The sequence below is a fragment of the Carassius gibelio genome, chromosome A12 (assembly GCF_023724105.1).
Source record: "Carassius gibelio isolate Cgi1373 ecotype wild population from Czech Republic chromosome A12, carGib1.2-hapl.c, whole genome shotgun sequence".
NCBI lineage: Eukaryota > Metazoa > Chordata > Actinopteri > Cypriniformes > Cyprinidae > Carassius > Carassius gibelio.
In genome coordinates this window covers 2,209,347-2,219,970 of record NC_068382.1, presented here as the reverse complement: position 1 = coordinate 2,219,970, position 10,624 = coordinate 2,209,347, and the positions used below count along the sequence as shown (strand labels likewise).

At 34.8% G+C, this 10,624-nt stretch overlaps 1 long non-coding RNA gene across 1 annotated transcript; it reads left to right on the top strand.

The window, feature by feature from the left end:
- The first annotated feature begins 1,120 nt into the window (after positions 1 to 1,120).
- Positions 1,121 to 5,147, top strand: LOC128025697 (uncharacterized). Its single transcript, XR_008186204.1, has 2 exons — positions 1,121 to 1,228; positions 4,366 to 5,147. It is a non-coding gene; the product is annotated as an uncharacterized LOC128025697 (long non-coding RNA).
- Positions 5,148 to 10,624: the final 5,477 nt, after the last annotated feature.

Sequence of the window (10,624 nt, the reverse complement as noted above, 5' to 3'; positions counted from 1 at the left end):
ACAGGTGCGGATGAATTTTGAATAGCTTGAATGGTTTTGTTGTGGTGATTTTTTGAAATAACAGTAAAAAAGTAAACAGTAAATGTCTTTTATTTTTTTTAAGTGCAGTTTCTAAACACTTTAAAAAAATTTACACATAGAAGACAAGTCATTCTGAGGAAATATGCATAGTTTCATGACTATACAACACTATATGGATGATAGAAAATTAAAAAACTATCATACATCTGATGTCACTCTGTCCCTCTGTCACTGTGTATATATATTACACTATATATTAAGACTTTATATATAGGCTTTATGAACAGATTAGAGTGACTCGTGAAGGACCAGCACCACCTCCTCTTGTCCGATGGTTTGAGGAAGATATCTTCCAGAATCCGGGATTAAGATTTAGGAGTTCATTTTTATTCCACCTCCTTTCCTGAAAGTTTGTCTTGCAGAATTGACTAAAAATTAATCTTCACATTAATTCCTTATTATTTTGCAATTATTTTTGTCAGTTCTTCTTGACCTGTTTTTTTTTTCTTCTTTTCTGACCTCATGACCCAGTCAGCATTTTTGTACAATGGTCAAGTCTTAACTTATCCATTTCTGTATTGCATTTGTGTTTGATATTTCTCATGGGCTTTACAGTTTGAGTTAGAACTCTTTTTTAGCGCATTTCATCTGTAAAAGAAAACATGCCCAATAATTCTGCACACATGAATATAAGGAGTTTTTCTCTTCCAGCTTTCCAGGACTATTGTATAGCACTCATAAATGATTAAATAAAAAAATAATGGTAGTTATTAAGATTGATATGGTTTGGAATTGGTAAAATGTGCTTGGAAAAAAATCACAATAAAACAATGTTTTAATGTTTAAGTTTGGAATATTAACTGACATGAATGAATGCTATATAAATATTGTTCATGTTAACATAATGTTTAGAAATGAAATATTATTGTAAAGTGTCACTAAAGTTATATATATATTGTTCTGTGAATGTGATTTTAAAGTCTTGATGATTCTGATTAACCCTTTAACTGCCTTATCCTTTAAAACCTCACTGCCAGAGAGAGAGAGAGAGAGAGAGAGAGAGAGAGAGAGAGAGAGAGAGAGAGAGAGAGAGAGAGAGAGAGAGACCTAATCATCCCTTTAATAATCAGGAAAAAAAAAAATCTGTATTTTAAATTGTTATTGTTTTTGTTGTTGCTAATGGTGGTGTTTTTTCCTTTCATTACAGGTTAAGAAATCTCTTAGGCCTTATCCTTTTCTGACAGTTTTAGGGATTTAAAAACATCCTAAGAATCCTTATTTGTGCTGCAAATAATAATTTCAAACTCATTTGATACTGACCTATGACAACCTGTGACGTGACATGACATTTATTAATCTCATGGATGTAACAGTAAAACTCTTCAACTGACAGATAAAGCTGCAATGCAAGCAAAACTATTTCACAAATGCTTATAGGTCATTAAAATCATTACAAAACACTAATAATTTATTTAAGGATTTGGTAACACTGTAAAATAATGTCTAATTTGTTAACATTAGTAAATGCATTGGTAACACTTTATAATAACTGCACTCATTAGCTAAGCATTAGTAAATAGTTCATGATTATAAAGCCTTTTCCCTTAATAATAGTCATTATTAAGCAGTAATACATCTATAAATAAATTGTTCTTGGTTTAAAAGCACATATATTACAAAATAGATTAAAGTCTCAGTTGTCTTATAAAATAAATGAATAAACACAACCCAGTTTGATTCAGAATTCAGAAATATTTATTTCAAGATGCAATAAAAGGAAACTGTACACTTGAATAGGTTTTGAGCGATTCATGAAGGACTAGCATCACCTTCTCTTGTACGATGGTTTGAGGAATATATCTTCCAGATAGTACTGCTGCTCCCTATATGCAGATTATGCAGTCTTCATAGGGCACCAACTCCCAGAGGGGGCACCATCCCAGTTGCTCAAAAAAAAAAAAAAAATATGCGCCATTCTCCCATCTGTGCTCGCGACCGCTCACACCTCATGTTTGCGGCTGAATGTTCGTAATTGATGGATGGACATCTATGCCTGGGTATAGGACATCAGCAATCCGGCACAGAGAAAAGAAATCTAAAGAAAAAAAACAGGCATAAAGTTGTCTTGACATTGGACATTCGAGAGTCTCAAATTTAGGGCCGGTCTCTAAAGTTACATGTGATATTGTTATACACTTTTCTAACGTCAGTAGCATTTGAAGAGAATGACTTACAGTCATAAAAACAACTGTAATTTTTCATCTAGGTGACAGCTATAATGCACAATTAATTTGAATGTTTCATATTTATTACAACAAACTGTAAGTCATATGTAAATTATGCTACTTTTTCACATGGGCTCAAATGCAAATTTGAAGCTCAATAGCATTTGAGAAGAAAGACTTGCAGTCATAAAACAATTGTAATGTGTTCATATAGGTGTCAGCTACAATGCACACCTTATAAATTTTTTATAAATATAAAAATAAAGTGTTACTAAAGTTATATATATATTGTTCTGTGTATGTGATTTCAAAGTCTAGATTGGTCGGATTAACACTTTAACTGCCGCATCCCTTAAAACTTGATTGTCAGAGGGTTACTGTAAATTCTTATGCCCGCTGGGCACAGTTTTCCCGATGCCACCGGGGTGGCGTTGCACTGATGGCTTGAGCCCGACATCGCTGCTTGCAGCTATATTTATTATTATTTTTATTTTTTATTAAACCTTCCGGGGGTTTTTGGGGGCCTTAACATGCTCAAAAACTCTTGAAAATTGCTACACACATTGGAACCTGCGGCCATCAGGACGCCACAGAGACTGGGACCCGGGCGTGGCACAGGGGCTCTACAGCGCCCCCTGGAACACAGTCAGAAATCTTGAACCATAGCTCACACATACTTGCATGTATTTATATGAAACTCGGTACACTTATAGATCTCATTGAGCCGAACAACTTTCACACTTTATGTCTTAGGCTCCGCCCAACAGGAAGTCAGCTATTCAGGGCTGTTTAAAAAAAGCATGCTCTGGAATTTGAAATACTCCTCTGAGGTTTTCAACCCGTTCGCCACGAAACTCGGTGAACATGATCTCAAGACATTGGGGATGAAAAATTGCGAGGGGATTTTTGATATCTCGAACGGTTTGCCTGTGGTGAGGCGTTGAAATTATGGCGAGAAATGAGAAACAGGAAATGTCTAATAACGTCCACATACATTTCCTGAATTTGATCAAACTTCATTGGTTTGTTCGTTGTATGATACAGATCGTATATATGTGACTATTAAGAGTCAACGTTATAGCGCCACCAACTGGCAGCAGGAAGTGAGTCATTTTCAAAATGTTTTGAATTCAGCATCTTATTTTTACTCGATTTACTTAAAACTTCATCAGAATAATGACAAAACACGGCCGATGTAAATCTGTTGTGGGGATATTGATATCTAATATGGCGTTGCCATGGCAACGTGTCAAACTTGAATGTTCTGTTATGGTGAGTTTGAGGCAGACAACAACCTCAGATTTACATGAAACTCAAAACACATATCAGTATTAGAGATAGCTAGACAATGGCAAAAGCTTTTAAAAGGGCGTGAAGGAGGCACGCTATAGCGCCACCTTTCGTCAAAAGTGGGGGAGTTAGTTTTAGCTACAGACACCAAACTTGGTACATAAATTGTTCTAATCAAGACGGACAACTTTCTAATTCACAGTCATAAGCTACGATCAACAGGAAGTCGGCTATTTTGATTTGAATGTGTATTTTTGAGATTTTACAGTTGTGAATTAATGCATACTCCTCACAGGGGAAGTACACTATACACACCAAACTTTGTCTACATGAAGAAAACCATTGAGGAACTTAAATTGCGAACGGATTTTGGTTAGCTTGAATGGTTTTGTCGTGGTGAATTTTTGAAATGACAGTAAAAAGGGAAACATTAATTGTCTTGAATGTTTAAATTGCAGCTTCCAAACACTTCAAAGCATTTTTTCATACAAAGATCAAATCATTCTGAGGAAATATGCATAGTTTCACGACTTTACAACACTGTATGGATAAAAGAAAATTAAAAAACTGTCAGACTTCTCAACTGACATGATCTCACTCTGGCCACCCTGTCTGTGTGAGGGAAGGGAGGGGGAGAGGGAGGGGGGAGTGTGAGGGGGTTGGTGACTGTGACAGTGTGTGTGGACTGTAGGGAGGGGCTGTCTGGCAGAGAGAGAGAGAGAGAGAGAGACCTAATCATCCTTTTAATAATCAGGAAAAAAAATCTGTATTTTAAATTGTTATTGTTTTTGTTGTTGCTAATGGTGGTGTTTTTTTCCTTTCATTACAGGTTAAGAAATCTCTTAGGCCTTATCCTTTTCTGACAGTTTTAGGGATTTAAAAACATCCTAAGAACCCTAATTTGTGCTGCAAATAATAATTTCAAACTCATTTGATACTGACCTATGACAACCTGTGACGTGACATGACATTTATTAATCTCATGGATGTAACAGTAAAACTCTTCAACTGACAGATAAAGCTGCAATGCAAGCAAAACTATTTCACAAATGCTTATAGGTCGTTAAAATCATTACAAAACACTAATACATTAAGGATTTGGTAACACTGTAAAATAATGTCTAATTTGTTAACATTAGTATATGCAATGGTAACACTTTATAATAATTGCACTCATTAGCTAAGCATTAGTAAATAGTTCATGATTATAAAGCCTTTTCCCTTAATAATAGTCATTATTAAGCAGTAATACATCTATAAATAAATTGTTCTTGGTTTAAAAGCACATATATTACAAAGGAGATTAAAGTCTCAGTTGTCTTATAAAATAAATAAATAAACACAACCCAGTTTGATTCAGAATTCAGAAATATTTATTTCAAGATGCAATAAAAGGAAACTGTACACTTGAATAGCTTTTATGCGATTCTTGAAGGATTAGCATCACCTCCTCTTGTACGATGGTTTGAGGAATATATCTTCCAGATAGTACCGCCGCTCCCTATATGCATAGTATGCAGTCTTCGTAGGGCACCAACTCCCAGAGGGGGCACCATCCCAGTTGCTCAAAAAAAAAAAAAAAACATGCGCCATTCTCCCATCTGTGCTCGCGACCGCTCACACCTCATGTTTGCGGCTGAATGTTCGTAATTGATGGATGGACATCTATGCCTGGGTATAGGACATCAGCAATCCGGCACAGAGAAAAGAAAACTAAAGAAAATAAAACAGGCATAAAGTTGTCTTAACATTGGACTTTCTAGAGTCTCAAATTTAGGGCCGGTCTCTAAAGTTACATGTGATATTGTTATACACTTTTCTAACGTCAGTAGCATTTGAAGAGAATGACTTACAATCATGTAGGTGACAGCTATAATGCACAATTAAATTGAATGTTTGATATTTATTACAACAAACTGTAAGTCATATGTAAATTATGCTACTTTTTCACATGGGCTCAAATGCAAATTTGAAGCTCAATAGCATTTGAGAAGAAAGACTTGCAGTCACAAAACAATTGTAATGTATTCATATAGGTGTCAGCTACAATGCACACCTTATACATTTTTTATAAATATTAAAATAAAGTGTTACTAAAGTTATATATATTGTTCTGTGTATGTGATTTCAAAGTCTAGATTGGTCGGATTAACCCTTTAACTGCCGCATCACTTAAAACTTGATTGTCAGAGGGTTACTGTAAATGCTTATGCCCGCTGGGCACAGTTTTCCTGATGCCACCGGGGTGGCGATGCACTGATGGCTTGAGCCCGACATCGCTGCTTGCAGCTATTTTTTTTTATTTTTTATTAAACCTTCCGGGGGTTTTGGGGGGCCTTAACATGCTCAAAAACTCTTGAAAATTGGCACACACATTGGAATCTGCGGCCATCAGGATGCTGCTGAGGCTGGGACCCGGGCGTGGCACAGGGGCTCTACAGTGCCCCCTGGAACACAGTCAGAAATCTTGAACCATAGCTCACACACACTTGCATGTATTTATATGAAACTCGGTACACTTATAGATCTCATAGAGCCGAACAACTTTCACACTTTATGTCATAGGCTCCGCCCAACAGGAAGTCAGCTATTCAGGGCTGTTTAAAAAAAGCATGCTCTGGAATTTGAAATACTCCTCTGAGGTTTTCAACCCGTTCGCCACGAAACTCTGTGAACATGATCTCAAGACATTGGGGATGAAAAATTGCGAGGGGATTTTTGATATCTCGAACGGTTTGCCCTTGGCGAGGCGTGGAAATTATGGCTAGAAATGAGAAACAGGAAATGTCTAATAACATCCACATACATTTCCTGAATTTGATCAAACTTCATTGGTTTGTTCGTTGTATGATACCGATCGTATATATGTGACTATTAAGAGTCAACATTATAGCGCCACCAACTGGCAGCAGGAAGTGTGTCATTTTCCAAATGCTTTGAATTCAGCATCTTATTTTTACTCTATTTACTTAAAACTTCATCAGAATAATGACAAAACATGGACGATGTAAACCTGTTGTGGGGATATTGATATCTGATATAGTGTTGCCATGGCAACGTGTCAAACTTGAATGTTCTGTTATGGTGAGTTTGAGGCAGACAACAAGCTCAGATTTACATGAAACTCAAAACACATATCAGTATTAGTGATAGCTAGACAATGGCAAAAGCTTTTAAAAGGGCGTGAAGGAGGCACTCTATAGCACCACCTTTTGTCAAAAGTGGGGGGGTTAGTTTTAGCTACAGACACCAAACTTGGTACATAAATTGTTCTTTTCAAGACGGACAACTTTCTAATTCACAGTCATCAGCTACGACCAACAGGAAGTCGGCTATTTTGATTTGAATATTTAAATTGAGCTCTGATTTAATGCATACTCCTCACAGGAAATGTTCACTATACTCACCAAACTTTGTCTACATGTTGAAAAAACATTGAGGAACTTAAATTGCGAACGGATTTTGGTTAGCTTGAACGGTTTTGTCGTGGTGATTTTTTTAAATGACAGTAAAAAGGGAATCATTAATTGTCTTGTATTTTTAAATTGCAGCTTCCAAACACTTAAAAAAAAAAAAAATCATACAGAGATCAGATCATTCTGAGGACATATGCATAGTTTCATGACTTTACAACACTGTATGATTAAAAGAAAATTAAAAAACTGTCAGACATCTCAACTCACTCTGTCCCTCTGTTTGAGGAATGTATGTGTGCTGAATGAGTGTGTGTGTGTGTGTGTGTGTGTGTGTCTGTGAATGGGGGATGGGCATGAGCTGAGTGGCAGACACAATGAGAGAGAGAAAGAGAGAGAGAGAGAGACTTAATCATCTCTTTAATCACCAGAAAAAAAAAAGTATTTTAAATTGTTTTTTGTTGCTGTTGCTAACATTGCTGTTTTCATTACAGCTTAAGAAATCTCTTAGGCCTTATCCTTTTCTGACAGTTTCAGGAATTAAAAACAAAATTCTAAAAATACTTATTTGTGCTGCAAATAATAATTTCAATCTCATTTGATACTGACCTATTCCATCCTGTGACATGACATTTATCTTAATTTACATAATCTCATGGATGTAACAGTAAAACTGTTCAGCTCGCAGATGAAGACTAAGCTGTAATGCAAGCAGAACTTTCACAAATGCTTGTTAATCATTTAAGGGATTTGATAACACTGTAAAATAATGTCTAATTTGTTAACATTAGTAAATGCATTGGTAACACTTTATAATAACTGCACTCATTAGTAAATAGTCAGTTCATGCTTTATAAAGTCTTGTCCCAACTTAAATGGTCATTAATAAGCAGCTTATAAATACAGCTATAAATAGCTTGATCTTGGTTTATAAGCACATTTATTAAAAAGGAGAGTAAAGGGTCAGTTATCTTCCTATGAAAAATAAAAAAATGAAAATAAACAAACAACAACACAGATTGATACAGAACTCAGAAATGTTATTGTGGATTTATGATCAAATCAGCCTGTAAATGAATCATACTCCTCCAAGAAGACACAAGTAGTTCACACCAAACTTTTTCAACATGATGCCAATATACTGAAGATGTTAAATTGCGAATGGGTTTAAGATACCTTAAATGGTGTAGCCATACCGATTTATTAAAGTAACATAAAAAAATACAATAGTTATTTTACTATATCTTTAACATTCTTCATTCCAACTCTTCATAATTTTTTATATACGTAGAAGTCATCATTTGAAAGAAGCACAGTAAGTTTCATAGCTTTATCATGTCCAGGAGCCAGCATAAAATTAAAACTATCATAACATATAAATCAAGCTTGCAATTCTTAGTACCAATAATGGCCACCAGATGGAGCTATAGGATTACTTTTAAATAATTATTGTAGAAACGAATATGATTTAAATCATTTATAGAAATCTTTCAAAGAAAAATATGTATTTTACTGATAAAATTACCCTCACTTAATTAGAATAATATGCTGAAGTATTGTGAAATACTGTGTATTAAGAATAATTCTTTATAGGCTTTATGGACAGATAAGTTTCGAGTGACTCTTGAAGGATCAGTACCACATCCTCTTTTACCACTGTTTAAAGAATTTATCTTACAGAACAGGTGCGAATGAATTTTGGATGGTGATTTTTTGAAATAACAGTAAAAAAGGAACCAGTAAATGTCTTTTATTTTTTTAAGTGCAGCTTCTAAACACTTCAACAAAATGTACACATAGAAGACGAGTCATGCTGAGGAAATATGCATAGTTTCATGACTATACAAAACTATATGGATGAGAGAAAATTAAAAAACTACCATACATCTGATGTCACTCTGTCCCTCTGTCACTGTAATGTGTGTGTGTGTGTGTTTGTGTGTTAAGTGTTTGTGTGTTAAGTGTGTGTGTGTTAAGTGTGTGTGCTGAGTTTGTGTGAATGTGTGGGAGAGGGGATGGGCTTGGTGTCAGAGAGAGAGAGAGAGAGAGAGAGAGAGAGAGAGGGAGGGAGACTTAATCATCTCTTTAATCACCAGCAGAAAAAAAAATAAGCAATTTTGTGTTGTTGTTGTTGTTGTTTTTTCATCATTACAGCTTAAGAAATATCTTAGGCCTCAACATCAACTGTTGCTGCTTTATATAGCCTTCTCCCAAAATTAATAGTCATTAGTAAGCATTTTATAAATACAGCTATAATTAAATTGTTCATGGTTTATATGCACATTTATTTTGAGGAGATTAAAGGCTGTAATCTAACTAAAAAAATAATAATAAAAAAATAAATAAATAAACACAGAACTCAGAAACATTTATTTCAAGATGCAATAAAAGAAAACTGTACACTATATATATATATATATATATATATATATATATATATATATATATATATATATATATATATACAATTGCATAAGTTTATATTAATTTTTTTATCAAGTGTACAGCTAATAATAATAATAATAATAATAATAATTATAATAATAATAATCATGCATTTTATTTAAGGAGCCTTTCAAACCACTCAGGGTCACCGTACAGTACAACAAGTAACAACAGTAACAATATTAAAACAAAAAATAACAGCAAATAAAAATGTCAATAAAAAACCGCAATAATATTAGAATAGCACAACATATTGTGGAATACTATATTAAGACTTTATATATAGGCTTTATGAACAGATAGGTTTTGAGAGATTCTTGAAGTACTAGCATCACCTCCTCTTGTACGACGGTTTGAGGAAAATATCTTCCAGATAGTACCGCCGCTCCCTATATGCAGAATACGCAGTCTTCGTAGGGCACCAACTCCCAGAGGGGGCACCATCCCAGTAGCTCAAAAAAAAATAAAACATGCGCCATTCTCCCATCCGCGCTCCCGACCGCTCGGACATTTGCGGATGAATGTTTGTAATTGATGGATGGACATCTATGCCCGGGTAAAAGACATCAGCAATCCGGCACAGAGAAAAGAAAAATAAAGTAAAAAACAAAACAAAAACAGGCATAAATTTGGCTTGACATTGGACATTCGAGAGTCTCAATTTTAGGGACCTTCTCTAAAGTTACATGTGATATTGTTATACACTTTTCTAACATCAGTAGCATTTGAAGAGAATTACTTACAGTCATAAAAACAACTGTAATTGTTCATCTACGTGACAGCTATAATGCACAATTAAATTGAATGTTTGATATTTATTAAAACAAACTGTAAGTCATATATAAATTATGCTACTTTTTCACATGGACTCAATAGCATTTGAGGAGAAAGACTTGCAGTCATAAAACAATTTTAATGTGTTAATTTAGGTGTCAGCTACAATGCACACCTTATACATTTATATATATATTAAAATAAAGTGTTACTAAAGTTATATATATTGTTCTGTGTATGTGATTTCAAAGTCTAGATGGGTCGGATTAACCCTTTAACTGCCGTATCCCTTAAAACTTGATTGCCAGAGGGTTACTGTAAATGCTTATGCCCGCTGGGCACAGTTTTCCCGATGCCACCGGGGTGGCGTTGCACTGACGGCTTGAGCCCGCCATCGCTGCTTGCAGCTATATTTATTATTTTTTTTATTTTTTTTTAAACCTTCCGGGCATTTTT